The sequence below is a fragment of the Parambassis ranga genome, chromosome 17 (assembly GCF_900634625.1).
Source record: "Parambassis ranga chromosome 17, fParRan2.1, whole genome shotgun sequence".
Classification (NCBI taxonomy): domain Eukaryota; kingdom Metazoa; phylum Chordata; class Actinopteri; family Ambassidae; genus Parambassis; species Parambassis ranga.
Genome location: NC_041037.1, coordinates 7,602,876 through 7,625,102, shown reverse-complemented (window position 1 = coordinate 7,625,102; position 22,227 = coordinate 7,602,876). Strand labels below are relative to the sequence as shown.

At 41.2% G+C, this 22,227-nt stretch overlaps 1 protein-coding gene across 4 annotated transcripts in view; it reads left to right on the top strand.

Annotated features, from left to right (window-relative positions):
- Positions 1-22,227, top strand: part of adgrl2b.1 (adhesion G protein-coupled receptor L2b, tandem duplicate 1) — a 115,607-nt gene that overhangs the window by 29,979 nt on the left and 63,401 nt on the right. The window contains exon 1 of one of the 4 annotated variants that reach the window (XM_028427272.1): positions 5,336-5,945. The exons of the other annotated variants lie outside the window; for them this stretch is intronic. The gene's annotated coding sequence lies outside the window, so the exon portion shown is untranslated. Of the gene's footprint in view, positions 1-5,335; positions 5,946-22,227 lie in introns of those variants that run through there. 4 annotated transcript variants of the gene reach the window in all.

Below are 22,227 nucleotides of genomic sequence, written 5' to 3'. Positions count from 1 at the left end.
TCATAATGTAGATAAGTAAACATATTTTTGTGGAAAAAATTTTTTTTTCAAAGAAGCAAAGGACTCAGCGGTGTGAAGAAAACCTAACTCAGCTTAAATCTGCTACTGAAATCATTAGATGCCGTAAATCTTTTTTTTCTTCTTCCCCTTCTTTTTTTCCCTCCCTCTCCATCTTCTCACTCTGGAACAATGAGCATCTGTTTCCATTTTTCTATGTGAAAAAGAGTTGCTGCACAACAACAGAGCAACAACACTTACTGCTACACACAAGATAAACATTCACCGTTGGAAACTAAATTCAAACAAATGTTCCCAAGTGCTTTACTAAGGGCTTTAGAATGCTCGGCTATAGATCGAGATGCCTTTTCTAAGATAAGCTTGAACTGGGACACAATGATATTCTTGGAGCAAATCACATAGTTGGAAAGCAGTGACTCTGGTACATTACATTTTTTTGTTGGCTTCTTTTAGCCATATAAGAGCATTTTTCACAGAGAGAACCCAGGGACGGAGGAAAAGGCAATGTTCTGTGAGCCAAAAGGAACCAGAGAAAAGACAAGTCTAGATCCATGTTGCTTGTCAGATTTCATCTCTTGTGGCGAGTTGAACTTTTCCTCTCTATGCTGTATCTAACTTACGTCAGACGTCTGCAGTTAACAGTAGTCTCATGGGGGTAAAAGTGGAGACTGTTTAACCGTGGTAACTTGAATGTTATTAAATAATAACTGCTCGTGCTGCAGCTACTGACTAGCTGCTAAATTCTTTTCTTTCTTTTTTTTGTAGGTTTTGTTTGTCATTTTTATACAAGCCGGAGCTGGTTGTACTCACTGACAGCTAATTATAAAGAAAAGTGAAAATTTACATATCATAGTCAGACACAAACGCATTGTAGAACCCATCATCCTGGAGTTCTCATTGTCTTGTCAGGATTTTTGGTAGAGTTCTCATTGTTTGAGACCATTCCATCACTGAAACTACCATTACATTACCATCAGAATCATGATCATTCCCTTCCTTTTTGCACGCTGCCCTGTGATTACAAGACTATAGACAGATAATTATCCCAAGGAGCTGGGGAACGGGTACCACAAGAATTAGTTTCTTCTCAGCGCAGAGAGAATAGAGAGCATTTATCAAATCCCATAGAAAATACTCAAAAACTCTTCTTTTTTCATCAAATAGCGTTTTTTTTTGTCCTTTAAGGTTTGAGATCGCCTTTGAATTTGTGGCTTTTGATCTTAATGAGCAAAACCATCTAATAATGACTCCAGACGTATTTCACCACAGCATTCCCAGCTACTCTCTATTTATTTACCGCATGAATGTTTGTTGAAACACCCCACATTATTGCATGAGGTTTCCTTTCCCCCTCCCCTTCTTCTTTAAAATGTGACTGGCACATTTGGAAAGCGAACACACACAACGCATGAGAGGACAAAATCAAAGACAACATGTCGAGGTGAGGGAACTGTGGATTCTGAAACTGCATCTCTCTCTCTCTCTCTCTGTGGGGTCGTGGTGGCTTAAAAAACCCACAAAAAGACCACCACCAAAAAAAAAATCTAATTATCACCCCTATAATCTAATGTAGCGTCTGAAGTTTGAAGTCTCAAGAAGTGGATTTGAGTTTGAATGTTAATCCACCCGGGCTGCTGTGTCGTTGTACGGTGCATTATTTTTATGTTACAGATTAAGGTAAACCAGTAGGATGCCTGTTTCTGTCTGTAATGGAGGGAAAAAAAAGCAGCAACCTAGCAATCATGAGTAATCATAGGTGCTGTGATCAGCATGTATAGATGATAGTAATTCTCCCCCATTGCTAATTAGCACAAATTGAGCAAAGGAAACACTATGGTTGAATGTGAAAGTGAAGCTATTGTAAAGAAGTGAGAGACGTATACAGGAAATGGGAGCATATTGTTTTGTTATAATTTGAGGAAAGCTTGTAAAGATCTATAATTTTACAGCACGGAGTTTGTTCTTATGATAAAGTCTGATTTCACGCAGGGAAATTTATTTACACTCTTTGGATGAGTCAGCAGTAAAGCTTTGCTTTTTTTGTCCTTTTGTACTATTACTCGGGGTTTTGATTGCACTGTGAGTGCTGGCAAGAATGACAGCTGCAGTAAGAAAAAAAAGCAAAGCAAAGCATTTTCTGACAACTTCATCAGTCTTTAAAAAAAAAAAGAAAGAAAGAAAAGAAAGGAAGAAAAAACAGAGACAAGGGCCGGCTGTGTGTATTTACATATATACTGCGTTGACCACAATGAATAAAACACCAGCAGCAAGCAAGCCGCGCTCTCCTGGGTCAGTTCAAATGAAATAGAGAGTTTACACTTTCAGTAGTATAGCCATACATAAACATTGTTTCTCTAAATAAGAATATGTGCCAGTGGATCAGCATCATTACATTTGTTTTCTTTTTACTTGGCTTTTCTTTATTATGTAAAAAATACGCCTCAGAAAACATGCAAGCTCTGCACTAATCCTCTCACTTTACACCTGGTGAATTTGACCCAAATTCACATTTCCCCCCCGTGCGACCAGGGGACTGTTTTTTTTTTATTGAAGCCACGTGTAACAGAGACCACTGACCTGGCTGTGTACTTTGGCTCGTGAGAAGAAGAGAAGTGATATTTAGGATGTTAATAATTCTGTACTTTGACGATCAAATGTTTGTTCTTAGGCAGGCTTTTCTCAGGCAAATATGTCCTTTTTGCTCGAATTTGCACCACAGAGGTAGCTCTTTTATTACAATGCTGCAAAGTACGGATCTAAAAATAGGGGGGGTGTAGCATTAGGGAAGAATGAAGGCTCCTACTAACAGTATAATATCATGTTCAAAAGAAAGCTGCATGTGGCTGAACTTTAGAAACCTGAAGAAAATGTTACCATAAACCTGCCTCCAGCTGGGCAGATCATTTTCCTTCCAGTACATCGATTGTTGAGAAATGACAACACAAACTTCACATGATATTTAGAGGGGGGAAATGACAGCGTATCAGAAATTGCATGTTGTCTAAAGGTTGCTGTGCGTACACACCTCTGCTCCGCTCTGAGGACACAGCTGGGAGTCCAGCACAGGGTACACATGAACCATTAGTGCACTTGTGTTGTTTCGGCCTATCATGGGTGTAATGGTTTGTAATGATAGCCTGACTGAATAAATCCCAGCATTATGGGATACATTTATGTTTTTTTGTTTGTATTTTTGTTTCTGTTTGTGCGAGATAGAAAAATGTGCAGCCTGCAGCTGGCACATCCAGACCAGTCAACGAATAATTGGGGGATCTGCTGTGCACAAACATGCTCGTTGTCCAGTTTGTCATTAAGATTATATCATATTTGTCTGCAAATGGCGATTGGATGTTAATGTTTTGCAGCTTACAGTAAATTCCTAATGGGCCTTCAGCTTTGAAGTGTAATTTCATCGACAAAGCTGAATCATTTCCAGTCAGCTCAGTTATAGTTTCATGTTTTTTTTTGGGTGTGCCAAGTCAGTCACAATTCTGGTCTCCATTCACGACCGTAAAATCAGGATTCAATTTGCCCCCCCCTCTCTGTAACCGACAGCAGCAGAGGTTTTAAAAAGTGACGGCAGGATCAATGCAACAGAAAATTCCTGCACCGCGAATAACTAACAGCCAGGTGTGTGTGAAACCTGTAGCAATGCATTACACATAATATATGCATCTTCCTTTCAGGAAGATAGAGACACACATAGTTTGAAAAATGTGTTTCATGTTTCCTAAATATTCCAGGGAGAGGACAAGATAGAGACTCAGACTGACATTTTTTTATCTCCTGTTGCAATAATACACTCACAGCATTCCAACAGAATATAATGCAGCAGACACACTTGTTTTCTGATACACCGTGTTGATATAGACTCTATTTAGGAACCACATTTTCCCTGTGGGCAACACAGCAAACCTCAATAACACATAGAACACAGGAGACCTTTCACAGGCACAACCATTGACCTTCAATCAATAATGGCCTATACTGTCAATGCACAGTCTGCACACTTGTTATTGCTATTAAATGTAACACAACTTTTTGTATAATGGATGATTTTCACAATGGTTTCCACATCTGTCTGTAACAGCAGCCATCAAGGTCATCAACCAGCTTAAACTTGAAGAATATCTGGTTTCTGAGCCCATGAATAAATGAATAGATCATTTTTAATTATAGTGTGTAACATTATGAAGCATGAACAAAAGACAAAAACACAGTGATGACTTTACAGCTATTAAACATGATACAAAAAATATGACCAATCAAACTTACATGGTCAAATGACTCTGCAGCGTATACATTTGTTCAGTACAGCCATTATTATATAAAAATCCAATTAACTTTTAAACTAAAGAACCCAGACTGGAGATAATTTCTTCATTATACATGAAAATCTTTCATTACCGATGATGTTGTAAGACAGTTGAAATGTTAAAGATATCAATGAAGATGCTCTTATCTGAGGTTACGGTGGGGCATTGTAACGTCTAATATTACAGATGGCACCGAACGCCTCCTCCCTTGAACATATGGATGTTTGCACACAACATCTGCTCTGAGGTAATGATTGATCATCACCGTACAGCTACCGTAGGTGCATGTTTATATGACACATGTAGGACTAGTGGATTTATTTCCTGCTGTGTTGAGGGTTAAACTAAGCTCTGCCCTGCACGTACACAACAAACACTTCACTGCTTTATTGTTTATTGCACATCTAGAAATAAGGATTATCCCTCTTAGAAAAATCTGCTATGTATGTGTACGTATATAAGATGTTTTTTCCAGTATATATTGTATTTATTGTTCTAATTTATAGAGTTAATCTTAATCTTAATCTTAAAAGCAGGTATTCTGGTCACTGTGGTGCATTTACTGCTGTATCCATACAGTGTTTAGCCTCCTCCAATTAGAACAATTCTTGTTTCAGCCTCATTATTCTGTGTTGTTGTTCTGTTTTTAATGATCCAGGTGAAAACTACTGCCCACAGTACTGAATTCTAATAGGGTTAAAAATAGTGTGTTAGATATATGAACAGGCTTTTGGTAATGAATGGCCTTCTCATTATTAAACCAGACTGCTTATTAAACTATTGTCTATAAAAACGAAACTTTCTGTGCTTTAACACAAACTCTGAACACACATAAGGGTTTAAACTTAGCCCTAATTAGAATTTTTTAGGATCCAATCCGTGCGCTGCCTGCGCTCCGCTCCAGGTTTTGCGCGCCGCCCTCCACAGCCAGCTGCTGCAGAGCAGGGGACCGGTGCGCCGTTTCTCCTCGCCTTGTTTGCCTCCAGTCCGGCTGTAGCTCCGACTGTCTGCACGGCGTGTGGATGAGGCGCAGAGGGAACAACCCGGAGTGCACCGAAAAAAGCAGCCTAAAGAAATCGCATTATCTCTCAACGGGCTTCATCTGTAAAAAGGAGACCGCTGGAGACTCTCAGTCAGACTTAAACAGTGAGGGAGACGCACTCGGAGTTGAATTTTGGTAACGAGACTGGGGCGCATCTCGTCTTCTCCTTGAAGTGTTCCTTTTTTTTGCAGTCTATCCGTATAGCGCTCTCGTCGGAAGGAGCCTGGGTGCACGCACAAGAGGAGGAGAAGGAGGAGGAGGTGGAAGGAGGAGGGAAGTAACGATCATTACTTTTGAACAGACCCTTCGCCATGGAGCTATCCGTCCGGTCCCGGACGTATCGGCTTGAAGAAGAACAGATACCTGCCACGGGAAACCCCGCCGTCTCTCCACTGTGAAGAAAGTGGAGCAGGCAGCTGAGCCCCAGCCGTCTTTGTGCGACCTGCCGCTTAGTTTCTGGGGGCCTCTTCTGAAAAAAAGAAGGAGAAGGAGAGGAGGGGGACTCCTGGTGTTCATCTGAAATTCACACTCCACGCCGGGATCCATATTTTTGGCACGAAGGATCCACTGTAAGTAGCCTTTAAAAAAAGCGGATGTTTGAGTGTTTCAGCAGGGAGATGCTGCCTGCTTGAATCAATACCATTTATTTACGCTCCCAGGATAGGATAAGGCAAATGTCAGAAACACGGCCCACGGGCTCCTCCGGCAGTTTGAAACTGTTGTGATCAGATCAATACATAACCCATAGTGCTGTATATTTTGTGGCTCTGGCATCCAGACTTTTAATTAAAAGGAAGCTGCTGGGGTCAGTTTTTATGTGTCCTTATAATTCAAGGCAACAGGATGATGTATTTCTCAGTAGCCTACCTGAGAAAAAATGAAATGAAAAATGTTTCCACATGTTACAAAAGGGATTTTTTTTTGTTATTAATTTAAGATGCACAGCCAGACAGAGAAAGCCCTTCAAACACAGGCTACCAGTGGGAGATTTATAAGATATTCAAGAATGATAATCGGAGTGATAACATGGTGAAAAAATAGAGCTCACACAAACATCCCCACCCAGCCAGGACAGCAGGAGCTAAAGTAGTTAGATGTCAGTTACTGTCTCCATTTACTTCTTCCATTTTGCGGCTATAAAATAAGATCATTTCACAGGGCATGTATAATTCACAGACCTGAGCCAGCCATGTGTGATGATGGGGCACACACACACACACACACACATAGACAGACTTCTTTTTTTACAGACTGGAGGAACCATATCTTATTCTCACGTGAAGCTTTTAGAGATAGAGCTGCATAGACTTAGAAGAAGTCAGAGCAGAGAGCAGGAGGAAGACTGTAAAAATTCAGGTTAAATGACATTTACACCATAATCCATACTGTCTATATATCAAATCGGGATGGTGGTGCAACATTATATAAGCCATACTGACAAGTTAGGAAAGTAAGAGCTTCACTGGAATATGCTTATATAACAGCTTCATGCAGAAAAGTAGCCTATAGATAAAAATTTGACTTTGAACTTAAAAATAAACTACACCCTTATATAAGCCTGTGTGTGTGAGAGAGAGAGAGGGAGCGAGAGAGACATTGTCTTGCCACTACATAAATCCAAGCATATTCTGATGGATAAGTTTTTGTGTCAGCGCCAGCCATTTTGGAAGACTAGACACACACACACAAGAAAAAAATCCTTGGCTGGGATGATGCTCAATACTGACATCAGTGCTTCCTGATGAAGATGAAAAGGTCACTTCCTTCCCTGCCAATATCTTCTATTAGAAGGCTTTGTGTATACAGGTTTAAGGATCCTTTAAAAAAAAAAGAAGTGCTGGGACAGTGAATTGTTAGGAATCCAAATAGAAATGGTGGTGGTGATGGGGAGGAGGGAGGGGGGGGGGGGGGGGCAAATGGTCTGTTGCCCCCCTACCCACCCCACCCCACCCTCTCTTCCTCCCCTTCACATCTCACCCATCCCAGACATGCTGCTGGTTTGGTCCATTTGTCTGTGTTGTCTTGGGAGGAAGTGCCATCTCATCTCACATTGCGCAAATGGTTTCAGTGCATGCTAGTGTGAATTCTAGCGGGTTTTTGTAACTGCCAATTTCCATATCAAAGTGTCTGCATTTCAATAGGGAGAACTTGAGCTACCAGCCCCCTTCCTCTAAGCAGTTTTGTTCTGATGGAGTATTGCTGCTGCTGCTGCTGCTCCTGGTGGAGGCTACTGACAGGATTGCTGGACACTGCAGTTGGTTATGTGTGTGAGAAACAAGTGTTTGTGTTGGAAACAGATTTAGTGTGGACTGGATGATTTTTTTTGTGTGGCTATAATCACCAAAAGGCGTGTATTTAGTGGGAATTCTGGACGGCGTACAGAGATGTGGCCAAGTTAGAAAGATTTTGTCTGTTAAAAACATTTTCCCCCAGTATCTCTCAGTGCGAGCATAAAACATCAACAAATGTCTGTATTTTATTTTCTAGGAGGACAGGAACACGCAGTGTTGTTCATGACTAGCACAACAGAAGAACAAATGCATATATATTTATATATGAAAAAAGGGTTGCTGAAAATCTGCTTTCTTCCTCTAACTGGTATTTTGGCCTCCGTGGTCTACAGATAAAATGACCAAAAAAAAAAAAACTGCTCTCAAGTGGTTGGATTCTGCATTCAGTGATTGAGTGTAAACGTGCAGACAAACAGCATTCGAGCACCGCGGAAGAGTACCTTGTGGTGTCTGATTGTTTTTCTGTCGCAGAGATAATATTTATTTCCAATTGTGTGCAGCTGTTGTTGCTGTTGAGAAAGAATGCAGCAAGACACAGTTTATATTGATGGATTCTTCATTTTTTTTCACTCTCTCTCTCTCAGTCCTTTGTCTCGTGATATGCAGCCTAATGTTCACTGCAATTTTAGGCAGGTTAAAAGAGGTGAAAATAAACACTCAGACACATTTGCACCGAGCTCAGAGGGAAGCAAAAAAAAAAAAACAGCGTGATTTCTCTTCTTTGAGCGTGCCCTTACTTTGAAAATAGGATCAGTGCAGGTTAATAGTGAAAGAAAAGTGCAGCGTGTGAGATGTTATTACACAGACACAGGGAATGTAAATGCCATTGGAAGCGCAGCAGGGGTCGTCGGCTTCCTCCGTGGTCATCCTGCTCCCGGGTTATAAGACGAGCCAACGGCTCAGCCAGCCAACTCTTTCCTTCCTTTTTGTTTGGACAAAATAACATCACAAAAGTTAGTGGAAGAAGCAAGAATAAAGTTGAACTTTTTTGTGGGGTGGGTGGGGGTGGTGGTGAGGGGGTTGAAGTCAAAGAGTAGGATAGAGGGGGGAAAGCAGGAGTTCACCTGCCATCTTCACTCACAGCAGGCGGGTTTGACAGCTGTCTTGTTCAATTCCACCGACTCGCTTGCTGTGAAAAGTTGGACAAACAAATGGATGGAGAGAGAAGAGGAAGAGGAGGAGAAGGAGGGGGCGAGGAAGAGTGAACGATGAATAATGGTGCGTCAGGCAGATTTGATCGTATTGATGGTTACTTCATGACTACATGGTGCATTTCTTATGAATGGAGTAATTCTCTTTCCCTGTTATACTGACTTTACATTCCTCTCCTTCTCCTCCTGTTAGTGATTTCTTATGTTTCTTACAACGACTTCTGACAAAGCCCAGAGAACAGGGCTCCCTGCATTGTGCATGTGTAGGAGGATAGGGCAGAAAGCGTTTGCAGCAGCAACTGCGGTAAGTTGGTGGAGTCGAGAAAAAGTGAGAGTGGAGTGGAAATCATGCTGTGGTGTTCTGAGCCGAGCCCGGTTGTTCAAATTATTAAAAAGCTGCTGAAGAGGAGAGGTACATGCATTCTGCTCTGTACAGGCTGCTTTCAGTGGCGGAATTGGCATCAGTGCTCCTTCTGAGATGGATTTCTTCCTGAGCGAGTGTTGCTGCAAAGTGGTCTAAAAAAGCAGTGTCTGACTCTGAAGGTGGATGGGAGGGTGACACTAAACCTGACATTTGCTGGTGACGCTCTGAAGAGGTGCCCCCACTATATATATATATATATATATATATATATATATATATATATATATATATATATATATATATATATATATATATATATATATATATATATATGTGTGTGTGTGTGTGTTTTAAATGACACTGAGGCTGCACTGTTGTTGCTCAGTTTGGCCTGTTATCCAGAGGAAAATACACAACAGAGGGGCATTTGGTTTATTTAACAAAGTGCTTCGGGGTGAGTTTCATTTTGCAAAAGCCCATCATGGCCATTCTGTGGCTTGCCTCAAAAATAAATAGACAGATGACTGGAACGAATGATTATGTGTTAGGGTAGTTAACCCGATGGATGGATATATGGTCTCGCTCCTTTTCACCGAGGAAAAATTTGTTCCGAGGAAGAAAAAAAAAATTCTCTCCCATGCTTACCACCTCCTGTGTTTAAAATGACAGTTAACTTTCCCCCACTGGTTTAAAATGGATGTTTAATGATCAACAGAGGCTCAGAGCTTAGGTCTAACAGTCACGCTGGCTCTATATCCACTCAGCTTCTAAGACAGCCGTACCCCTCTGTGTTGTTACTCCAAAAAAAAAGAGGCTGGCTTTTTTGAGTGATGGATCATCAGAGGTCTCTTCAGGGGTGTGTGTTAACCCTTTTGGAGTGTGCGCGACTCTCCCGGTCGGGGAGCCGTCGGCGGTCTGTGATGGATGTGTCCCGGGTCTTTAGGCTCCATATATCAGAAGATTAGCACTGACCTGTGAGTTGTCTGGGCCGCCCTCGGAGCTTCTTCTCCAACGCTGGTTGACATTAGCATATGAGGACACTGCTCGGTCTCAGGGGGGGTACAAAGATAGTGTTCTTTATTTGGTTCTGTCATAGTATAGGTCACAGGAAGTGTGCAGATTAAAGGCTGAGGGCTTTGTGCTGGTATTAGGTGTATCTGACAGGTCATCTGTCTTGAGCTGTGGAGATGCTTCTCTCTCCCTTTAAATTCCTAAATAGTATCATATAATTATCTCAGAAATTGGAAGTTCAGGCCATGCTTCACTGCAGGACTAAAAGAAACTCCCTCTCTCTCTCTTATTCATGAATCATATAAAAATGTAAATCAGTGGGCTAATGTGGCAGTAACATTGTTATTTGTCATTGCATTGAAAGGCCAAAAATGGAACACACCCCGGTTTTATTGTCCAGTGGTGCAAGAGGCCTCGACATGAGATGGACAGCTCAGAGTCTTCTGCTCAAAAATATTCAGTATATTGAAAGGATACATTCAAAATCCTATTAAGGATGCTCCTTTAACCTCGGTTCAGCTGCAGATGATCATAAAATCCCTTCACATTTAGTGCTCTGATGCAGTGCGTTTTCTGTCCAACACTTAAATGTCACCTCCCACGGTATTGCTGGCATTTGTTCCTGTTGTTTGTTTATGTATAGAAAGAATACTTTAAATGCCAGTTTTTCAAGGGAGTGAGTTTTTGAAAAAAAAACAAAAAAGGCATTACCTGTACTCTGCCTGCCATGTCTAATGGCCATTTGATGCCTACTTGGTGTCACTCTGTGTCTTCTGATGAAGGCAATGTATTTTCAAGGTGAGCAGATATTGTCAAAGCCCTTGAACGCTCCCCGAGCTTTGATTGGCAGACGTTGTCACTGAAGATGAGGTGTGGTGGGAGAGAATCTATTACCTAGGCTGGCAAGGCATGCTTTCACAATGTGTCAGTGCAGTCAGCCATCTTGCTCTCCTTCTCTGCGTCTGGAATGGTCCCTGCTCAGTGTAGCAAGGGAACACAGCTTTCAAGTTTCATTTTGGTGGTTGCCATAAGTAACATTATTGATGTTTTTTTTAAATACTTGGGTTTCATAGTGAGATGAATGATCTTGTAAAGCTAAAAACGTTAATCAGCGCCGCTGCGATACAAATGATTAAAAAAAAGAAAAGAAAAGCAGAATACAGAACTCAAAATTCAGCTGAGTCCTTTCTTGTGGAGTTGTGCTGATTTCCGCCATTTCAAAAGCCTCCTTAACACAGAAAGAGAAAGAGAGAGAGAGAGAGGGAGGAAGAGAGACTGCAGGCTCCGTGAGTTGCAGTGAGAGAAGGACGCTTGTTGTTGATCAGCCAAGCAAATCAGATCTTGATATTTGAAGAGTGGAGTTGTGATTGCTAATCACTCCACTGCTGAGTTTTAATTAGGAGACTCATAAGCATTCTGTCATTTCTCAGCAGAGCATAGTCAAGCATCAGATGTACTTAAGAGAACAAATAATTAGTTGTCTTGGTGGGCTACAAAAACAAGCACAGGTCTTTCTGTAGTATAGATTAATTAGTGTTTTATTCTATGTTCATGCGTTGATTAAAAATATCACAGCATAACTGTGTTTAGTGTGAGCTTGCGCATGCTTTACACATCACAAAACATTTCTTGACCTCATTAAGGGATAAAATACTCTTGTGATGGAAGCGGCCATGCACAGACACTTTCTGCATGTGCTCATCACCTAAGGAAGCCTCAATCTAATCTCAGACTATTTTCTTGGGGATATTGCTATAGATTGAGGCCGACTTTATTTTGAATGGGGTAGGTTTCTGTCCTGTGCTCCCTAAGACCTTTGTTAGGACATTTTAATTACAGCAGAGCTGGGTGTAATTGATCTAGGCTTAGAGGGATTTCACTGTCAATGAGAATGAGCCTGGGCGTTAATACAGCCGCACAAACGCTTCCACCTCTGCACTCTACCGGCACACACACACACACACACACAGATGCTTCTTCTTCTCGTTGGCTACTGCTTAATTCAGTGAGGCGTCTGTCTCTTATGTGTAATGGTAAAATATCTGCCTCGCAGGAACGGCCGATACCGCGGTGCCGCGGCGTTGTTGCCACCTGGAGTGTCCTCTTACGGAGCACTTTCTTCATGCTTCCATGTTGTCACCCACAATCTTCAAATTTTTATAAGGCTGTTAGATAATGCTTCCCGATGAGGGTGAATTATTGATGGTCTTGTTCGTATGAGTGGGACAGGACAGGCTTTTAACTCTCTGAGCTGCTGGGTCTCTTATCCGGTAACTAAGGGACACGACGCAAACACCCAAAGGAATGATGTACTGGAGGAGAGGGGGGAGGAGGGAGGGGGGAGAAAAAAAAAACACAGAAACAGGGGGCTGAAAATAAAATAAAAGAAGCATGCATCCTTTACACTACTGTTGGGCTAAGCCACAGCACACAGGGAAAGTTGGCAGCGGGGAAAAGCATTGCATCTACAGAAGCCCTTTCTGTGTATTTGAAGCATTGAGAAGTGGAATGGTGGCTGTGTGTTTGGTGCTTTATATTTGTTGGTTTATACTGTGGTAGTACAAACACAGTGCTTGGCCTGGCTTTTTTCTCCCTTTTGTAGATATGTGCGTTCAGGTTTTATTAACACAGGATGTGATTAGACAGGGATGTGACAGTGTTGCCACTAGAGGAGAAGTAGTTGATATATTTATTTAAATTAATCATATTTTCTCTCAAAATCTAAGGAGATGTAACGCTGCTCTGTGGAAGATTTCTCACTAGTTTTAAGGACTTTTAGAGAATAAATGAACCTATTTAATGGTTAATCATACGTCCATCCAAACTGATTAATGTGGTTATATAAACCCTCTATAAGGGCACATATTTGGTCCAAAGCAGCATAAATAGTGTTTTTTTGAATGCTTTTAGCTGGAAGAAAACCACACAGCCACCAGTATAATCTGTTTTTATGGTGAAACGCAAGTCTGAGCCTCTCTTTTGACAAACTGTGTAACAGGCTGCAGACACACAGCACCCGTCTATGTCTGCATTTTGGTTTAAAAAAATAAAAAAAAATCAGTCCTTAGCCTGCTAATTGTACACCCGCACACCCTGACAGCTGTCCTTATTCTTATAGCACGCACTTTCATCATTGTTCCAATTCATTCTCTCTGCACTTGTATGGCCCTCGTGTTTGCATTACAATGGAGCGAGCAGAACCAACTCATGGAAATACTGGTAACGCGTATAATTTGGCGTGCAGAAATGCAGTGGCGTTGTCCTTTAAGCAACAGTTTGGGTTCAGTTTTAAGATGTTTTCTTATGTCGCAGATTTGTCGCATCTTAAGGGAAGAAAAAGCAGGCAGCAATATTGAACTCCAAGGTTGGACCTAGATTTTTGTGAGCTGGTCCAGTTGTTTAGAGGCTGTGTTGTTGAAATTCATGTTGCATCTGCAATCTTTTTTTGTTATTTATTAGTAAGTCTGAGTCGTAACAGCTCTGAGAGAGTTACTTTAGGCTCACTTTAGGTCAACCTGAAGTGGTCCATCTTTGAAAATGTGAAGTCGTTTACAGCTTAATCATAGATAGTTACTCTTAACTAATAACCCTGTGGCAGTCTCGGCAAAAACCGGAACAGCACAAGAAAGCAATTATGTAGAGAGAAACAAGAAAAACAAGTCCAACCTGTTTCCATTTCCCACTGGAAATTCTGTAGATTGATGCTTGTGTCTTTGGTTTCCAAAGGAACAGACAGAGTGGGTGGACAAATTAATAGAAACCAATACTGAGACTAGAATTGAAAACAAGCACGAAAAAATGTCTGGGCCCACAGTGCATATGTGCATACTAAGTCTGTGGCTCATTTTCAACTCAATAGGGCCAAATGGTAGATGTAGGCAATATGGCTGAAAGATATTACGGTAGCTTAGGCCTGGCTGAAATACTGTGTATCTGCAAAAAAAGGATTTTTCTAATCAGCGCTTTAATTCAGAATAATCAGCCTTTAATAAATGCTATTAGACAGGAAAAGACCAGAATCATTCAGTGTTATTGAATTTAAATACAAAATTTAAGTCAAAATAATCGAGTCCAGAATGTGTGAAATGGGGTACACACCCTGACATTAGCGTCATCAATCACGGCAAATTTCCTCCCTCACACCCTTCAAACATTAAATTGTGACTATTGAGTAATTAAGCTTCAAAAGAAAAAGGCCAATCACCACGTTTTAACACAAAATCAGGCAGGTTCTGAGAATCATTAATTGAGTTATAATGCCACAAAATGAGAAATAATTTCAGATCCTGACAGGCTGAGTGTTGTGCTTGTATTCTGTTTTTTGATTAGTAGTGCAGATTCTGGATTTAAAGCTACAACAAGCTACACAATGTCTGTATAGAACATTTATTCAAATTTGAATTTTCCTTCAACTTTGTGTGGATCCTTCCAATTGTTGATTAGGTATTTAACTTTGTGTGTCTTAATATAGAGATGCAGCTCATTATGATTTTCTTCATCAATTGATCTGTGCATTAATTGTACTCTTGATCGATTAAACTTATGACCTATAAAATATCACTTCATTTATCATTCTGAAATTTACATTAATTTAAAATACTGCAGGCTATTTTTTTATGGTTTCCCGGTGTAGCAGCTTTATAGCCTTGGTCCACAGCGTCACAGCTGCAGCGGGCAGTTGTTCAGCTATAAAAGCTGCTGTACCTTCCCTTCACCAAACAGCAGACAGACAAATTTAGTGGCTAGCTAATAATTTAGCATTTAGCAGCTTAAGAGCCAGATATTTCCCAGAGGAGTTTCAGAGCCTGCAAAAAAAAAAAAGAAAAAAAGTGAGTGTACATTGGCCGGATACGCAGATGAATGATAATGCCAGGCTGTGACTCCTGAATGTGTAATAAGGCAGTTATTTGCAAACAGATTGGCTACAAACAACTTAATGCTAATGTGTCATTGTTAGGTTTTGCAGCTTGTTCTGCATGGTTATAATTCAGACGTGTTGATGAGGATTCTCAGTCATACAGGTCATTTTCATTCAAAGGGTTGAAGCGAGGCATCTGGACTGCGTAGATGTTTCGCTGCTCCTCCGTCAGAACTGAAGCAGCTGCTTGGAGGAGCAGCAAAACATCTTCAAGAAAGCTCTATAAGTACAGATGCCTCACTTCAACCCTTTGATTTATAATTCAAACTGCGCAGCACTGAGGTCATGGTCAGCCGTCATGCAAGCCGGTGTGAATTAAACCTGTAGTATATCTGTTAAAGACATAAGAGCTGTGACCTTACTACATACTATCAGTCATTTGAATCACATTATATTGGAACTAACAACCACATGCCTGCTTTGTAAGCTGCTTATACAGAGCGGATATTAATGATCGGGCTGACCTTTACCTTTACTGACTTTTATCCAAAGCTGGATCATAAACATGCAAAAACTGGAGCGGAACTGACAGCCAGAAAATAAAGATAAATAAAAAATGGAATGGTGTTAAACATTTTATCACATTCTGATGGGTTTTCCTGCAGAGAAAGTCAGTGGATGTCTGCCGTGGACTGTTAAACATGGTGGTGGGTCCATAATAGTATTGGCAGCCTTCTCGCGGGACTCATTAGAACTGACGATTACTCCACACACACATACGCACACAGGGGTATAATGGCTGAGGTGTATGAGGCAGTTTCACAGGACTACTGTACTGTAGCTACACCTCGTGTTTCAGGCAGCAGCAGTTTTTATAAATTAAATCAAATTCTTGGCTCCCCCCCCCCCCACACACACACACACACACTCCCATCCCTTCCCACCCCCACACCCGCCCCTGCATCACCAGATCCAAACTTCCTCTAACATCATGGAAAATCCGGCAGAGTCAGTTCTCACACCTTTAGTTCTCACACAGAAAATCACACTACTGTACTCTCTGTTTTCTAAACACATGTCTTTATTCACTGTAGCTTCTCAGTTGTAGTATTAAGTGCACACCCTTAAGCCCTTAAAGGTGTGTCAGCACTTCTATTTACTTTTCCATGTGGTGTGTGCAATCTGGTTATTGGCTGTTGATGTAACTTATTTAAAGCTCTAAATCAGTGCTAAATCAGTCCATGACTTGAGTAATTAAAAGAGCAAAGTGAGCTGAAGCATGGTTTTTGTTTGTGAAGAGACTGGAAACACTTTTTTATTTCAATTAGTATTTTTTTTAACTGCAATTGACATTTATTTTCATCATCCACATAATGAATTGGTTAATTGGTCTATATAAATAGTGAAACACACAGGATTGCTACTTCTAGATGAGAAAGCTGTTTTGGACAGCCAAAAATACAGCTCTGCAGCACTGCTGTGTGTGTGTGTGTAGGATGACTTAGGATGACTTAGAATCACTGTGAAGCACTTTGAGTACCACTAAGGTAGAAAAGTGCTGTATAAGTGGAGCCCATTTACCATTCAGCTTGTGGTATCATCATACACACTTACTTTGTTTACCTACCTAAAATGATTGCAGGTACATACAGTAGGCCTGCATTGACACTGGGGTAAGTCCTGCCTATATATAGGTAAGGTTACAATGTTCATTCTTGTATGAAGTTTTGTATGCATTGTGTGTGACATAACGATTTTCTGAGTGCAAACAGCCCATGTTGATTAATGCCAGTCAGCCACTGAAGTAAGATCACACACACACCCTCTGTACAGGCAGAATGCAGCTCATTTGCAAAGCAAATAAGGAAAAACAGCCTGTTTTGGGGACAACGATGTGCACTTTAAATTGGACAAACATTACCTGTGAAGGGGTCATTGTGGCAAAACAGGTGCTAAATTATCCATTTGAAAGAATATATGAAATAATATGAAACTTTAAATTGCCTCTGAAATCTGTATGAATATACACAGCGCATAAGGTCAGCAGAAGCATCAAGTGACCGTCAAAGTCACTTTTATTAACTGATCTGCACATTAGACCTGTCCAGGGTTTACCCCGCCTCACCCACAGATAGCTGGGATAGGCTCCAGCCCTCAGTGACTCTGCACTGCAGGACAAGGCGGATTTGGATGATGGATGAATGGATGGATCTGCACATTCAATTTTTTTTCACCAATTGATTAATCATATATGCATATTTTAACAAACATTAGTTAATTTATTGCTCTAAAGTATACATAGACCACCTGTTTTAAAATACTACATAAAGATTTACCTTCATATAAATCTCCAAGTGCTGGAAAGCACCTGTGACACCTCTCCATGTGCCTGAAATTAAAACTGTGCCTTTCCTTCAGTTGAGATGTGGTGTTGTGGTTACAGCATCTACTACTCTGTCGCCTCGGGCATTCAATGGTTAGATTTGCATTTATTTCTGGGTTTCAGTTTTGGCAACAAACGTGTCACTTTGTCATTTTACCATTTTATCAAAAATCCCATTTGGATGCGCTTATAGCACTAACAGCAGGAGAAGGAGGTGGGGTAATCAAAAATGAAGCTTGACTGTAAATTGTCAGAAACGTGTGTAGATTTTTAGCTGGGACTCTTCTGTGCCCAGCAGAAATAATCCCTGATAAAACCACAGCTGGTCCCATCCAAAAATGACAACCCTGAGATTGTTTGCAAATGGTGTGGCTGGGTCTGCAGTCTTTTGGCTGACATCACTCCAGTCCAGATGCAACGTTTCTTCTTCTTCTTCTTCTGTCATTGTTTAAACAAGTTGCTGTCAGTTGCGGAAATGATGTGTGATTATTATGATACAGTGTCAGTGCGTTGGCAGCACATGAGTGGAGCTCTGTAATGCTGGAGACTGATTACACAGATTTCTTCTCGCCTGCGTGTTGTTCAATTACATCACAGATGTTATGTGTTAGCGGTTACTTTTAGGTAACACACTCCTAAAAAAAAAAAAAAAAAAACTAGACCAGTCTGAATGGGTCTATGGTGTGAAAAAAAAATAACATCATGTTAGTGCAGGTGGTGTGAACATCAACATGTCACCCAGTGGAAGTGTGCTGAAAGTGAATGAATTTGTTTTTGTAAGTGCAGCTCGTGTTTAGTACACTTTAGGTGGGGCTGACATTGCCAAGCCAGTCCTGACTTCCCTTGTAAAAAAAAAAAAAAAACATTGGAGCAGGCTGGATTTGAGGAGTGTGTGGGTGTGTTTGTGGATAAAGAAGAGCATGCAGGGGAGTGCGAGAATTATGCACGGAGGAGGTGAGAAGTGAGGCTTTCAGTAAATTTGTGAAGAGACTGATTAGAAGGAGAAACCTCTCTTTTTTTTTCCCGTGTCGGTGTCGAGCTGCTCTCTGCTCCTCTCCGGTGACCCCACTGCTTAACCAACTGCTCCGAGGTCACTCTATTCATCTCAGTGCCAAGCACAAACAGCTAGTGTAGCCTGCAGCTGAATGTTAGTGAATGAACATGACATTTTATTCAGTTTTATCTTTGTTATCTTTGACATGTTTTTGCAAATTCCAAACATTCCATTTCTTTAAGAAATGTAACAGCTGAGATGATTGATTGGCAGAAATCATCATATATCATTCAGATATCAAGCACGCATGCACTGTTTGTAGCCTCAGCATCAGTGATGAAGGAATCAGTAGCACACAGTTTCCTATGAACCATTTCAAAGCTGCTTTTTAACTTAGAACTCACATTATGAGAACACACAATCCCCAAAACACCCAAACAAATCATGCAATATACATGCACACTGGAGCAAAAATATCATTTGCTGTAACTTCTCAGTCTGTTTTTCATGTTCACAAACACATAAAAAGGTTTATTATGTTGCACTTAAAACGCAGAACTGAACATTTAGAAGTCGCTCCTCTGTCTGTATGCACACATCCAGATCAATATCCTGATTGTGGATTCTGTCAAACAAGATGTCACTATGAAAGAGTTCTGTGGCATTTTTATGGAGTGTTATTAATCAATGGACTGCATAAATATTTGACTGATAAATCAATAGTTAAAACGTTTAAGCTGTTAGGGTGTTTTCAGCGTCAACACAAACATCCACTTTTAGCCTTTTCTGCCTTTCCCCACATGACTCTTTTTTTTTTTGAAGACTGCACAGCGTCCTCTCTTCATTCTGCTTGACACTAACCTGGTTGTTCAGCCCGTCTCTTCTTTGTTCTCTTCACTTTACTAAGCTTCTTTGCTCACCCCTCTCTGTTTCACCATGTCCATTTGCCCGCTGGCACTCTATCTTATCTACTGCCTCGATCATTTGGCCAAGAGCCGCCCAACACACCAACTGTTATGCACGCTCAATAAAATAGTGAAGCATTGCACCTTTCATTGCAGGGTGGAGGGAAGAGCATTACAACTGAACAGCATGTGTGTTTAAATGTACACTGCAGCTGCTTTGAATGGCAGTTTGGTGTATTTAGATGTTACAGGAAATAAATGTTGATCCAGACATGTGATTCATCTTAAAAAAAAGAAATACCTGTTGACATTTATATTATTTATAGGCAGGCAATGATGATGGAATGAGTAGCTTGTCTTGGCTCACAGAAAATCATCTACAGATATCTTACCGACAAAAACACAGAGAAAAACACAGAGCAGAACATCACAATGCCCTCAATCTGCTGTTTTACAGCTGAAAAATAATCGTATAGATTGTTGCGAAGTGAAAATTTATGTGCGCAGATGGCTTATTTTGTCCCAGATTATAAGATGAAAAAATTACATTTATGTCACATTTAGTCAGTTTTGATAGAATTTAGGTCAGTTGTCTTATTAATAATTCACTACAGATGAATTGAGTCAGTAATGCAACTTTATTTATTATCATGAAACCATACACAGGTGTTAAACTTCTCTTGGTTCAACTTCAGTCCAACTTTAATTTGTCATAAAATATAAAGCCAACAAAGCAAATATTCCCATCACAAAAGCTGGAACCAGTTAAGTTTAAGCTACATAATAAATTGACTTCCTAATCATTTTATCAGAAAGCCTTCTGCTCCAGCTAAGATACATTACTCTTTGAGCGCGTGTGCAGCTCTGAAGCGTAGTTAGAAGCCTGTTAATCCTAATAATAGTGCATCTTATCAGCTGAGGGTTGATAAAGTAAACTCGCGGCAGACATGCGCTTCGGTGTCGCTGCGTCTTCATTTCTGGCAGTTGATGGCAACGTCTGTACATCACTGGTGGAGCCAAGGAAATGACATCATGTCCCTGCAGGGGTTGAGAGCGGCAGCCCTGACAGGACTGTCATGACAAAAGAGCTTCTTGGGAACATCAGGGTGCGCCGAGGACAGGGGGGAAATAAAGAGTCTGGAGGCTGTGTTTTCTTAGTTCCTGTAGTTTCAGTCTCCCACTTTTAGCCCATCAACCATGTTTGAAATTCCCCCTTTTTCACATGTGCATCTTTTTTTTCACATGTCCTGAATGTAGGGCATGTGGGGGCGGGACAAAAAGTTCTCCAAATTAGTAGTTATTCACAGAGTGGAAGACGGATGATTGTGTTGGCAAGATCCAGCCCCACAGATCCACAACTCTGATTCACTCAGGTTTTCAGCTTACACTTGGACTTGCGCATTAGTTTTGTTCTAGTCTCACTTGATATGTATGTATGCGCTCTTTATCTCTCTCTTCTCGGCGTTGACAATTGAAAATAAATTAACATTCCTGGGCTTTATTTTTGTCTTCTCTAAGCCTGTGGAGAAAACTTGGAGGCGAACCCAGGAGGTCAGGCCGTACTCACAGGCTGTCAATCCTCCGCAGTGACCCTACCGCCCCTTTCTTTCTCCCCCTTCCATTCTTCTCCTCCTCTCCTCTCCCTCTCCCATCCATTTATTTCCTCCTAGCTTAGAAACTCTCAACCCCCCCCCCCCTCACATCCCTCCACCCCTCACTCTCTCTTTCACTGGACGCCTCTCCAGCTTGAGTGAGGCAGACACAAGCTTTGTCAGAGGAGCCTCACATTCATTCAGCCACGCAGCCTTGTATTTCATGTTAAGACATGTGGGCTGTCTTCTTCCACCCATTTATTTTAATTATGTTTTAATTGCCTGCCGTCCTTTTTAAAACGCTTGCTTATTATTTCTATCAGGCTGATGTGAAAAATTTACTGTGGACTGTGATTTTCTCCATTATCTTAACCGATGATAGATTTCTCTCCTTGGGTTTCCACGTTGCATGTATAGGCCACAAAAGAAAAACAGATGTCGTGAATGTTTGTGTATCATTTTTCATTTCGTTGGTGGAGCTTTTGTCTTCTTTCTCGAAAGATATATATACTGATAATAGAGGGGGAAAGAACCTGAGGGAATATATATCCTTGTATTTATGTTATGAGGAACAGATGAAATGAATAACTTTTTTTGCACATTATATGTTTGAGCTCATTAGATATAGTGTAGGTGGTGACAGTTAGTCATACTGTAACTGTGTGCCATTTTTTTTACATATCAGTAGAACATGGTGATCATTATGCGGAAATCGCTGGCCGAGTAACAAGTAACCTTAATTTCCAAGGCTTCAGGGGGGGAGCTCGGTGTAGATAATTCCTCAGCACAGTCTCCGAGGGGTTAACGATGCCTCACTTACCTCTTAAAATCATTTTCTGCCTGAGAACATCTGATTGGCCCCCCCTTCCTCCTTCCCTTAGAACCGTCATCTCCCCTCCTTCGTCCCCTGATGTGAAATTATGATACGTCTGTCAGTACTTGTGTAAAGCATCTTAATGTTAATCGCCTAATCCTTTTATCTCAAGTCCGGGCTGATTCAGTGCAGAAATCCTACCAAACAAAACCATGTTTTTAGGAAGATGAGCATGCCTGTGTCCCTTCACCGGCTTAAGGGAGAAAAGGAGGCATGTTACCCAGCAGGGCGACGGCCGATCAGGAAAAAAAGAGAACCCCCCGGGTGGTGAGGGCAAGACTTCATCCACGAGGCCTGGCAGGCTCTCGCCCCCTGGTGTCTGGAGGGGTCTGAGTGGCTCAGCGGGCCCAGCAGGCCTAGAAGGGCGAGGGGATGTCCCCCAACAGTTTCCAATCTCCTCCCTGTCAACCACCATTATGGTTACCCCG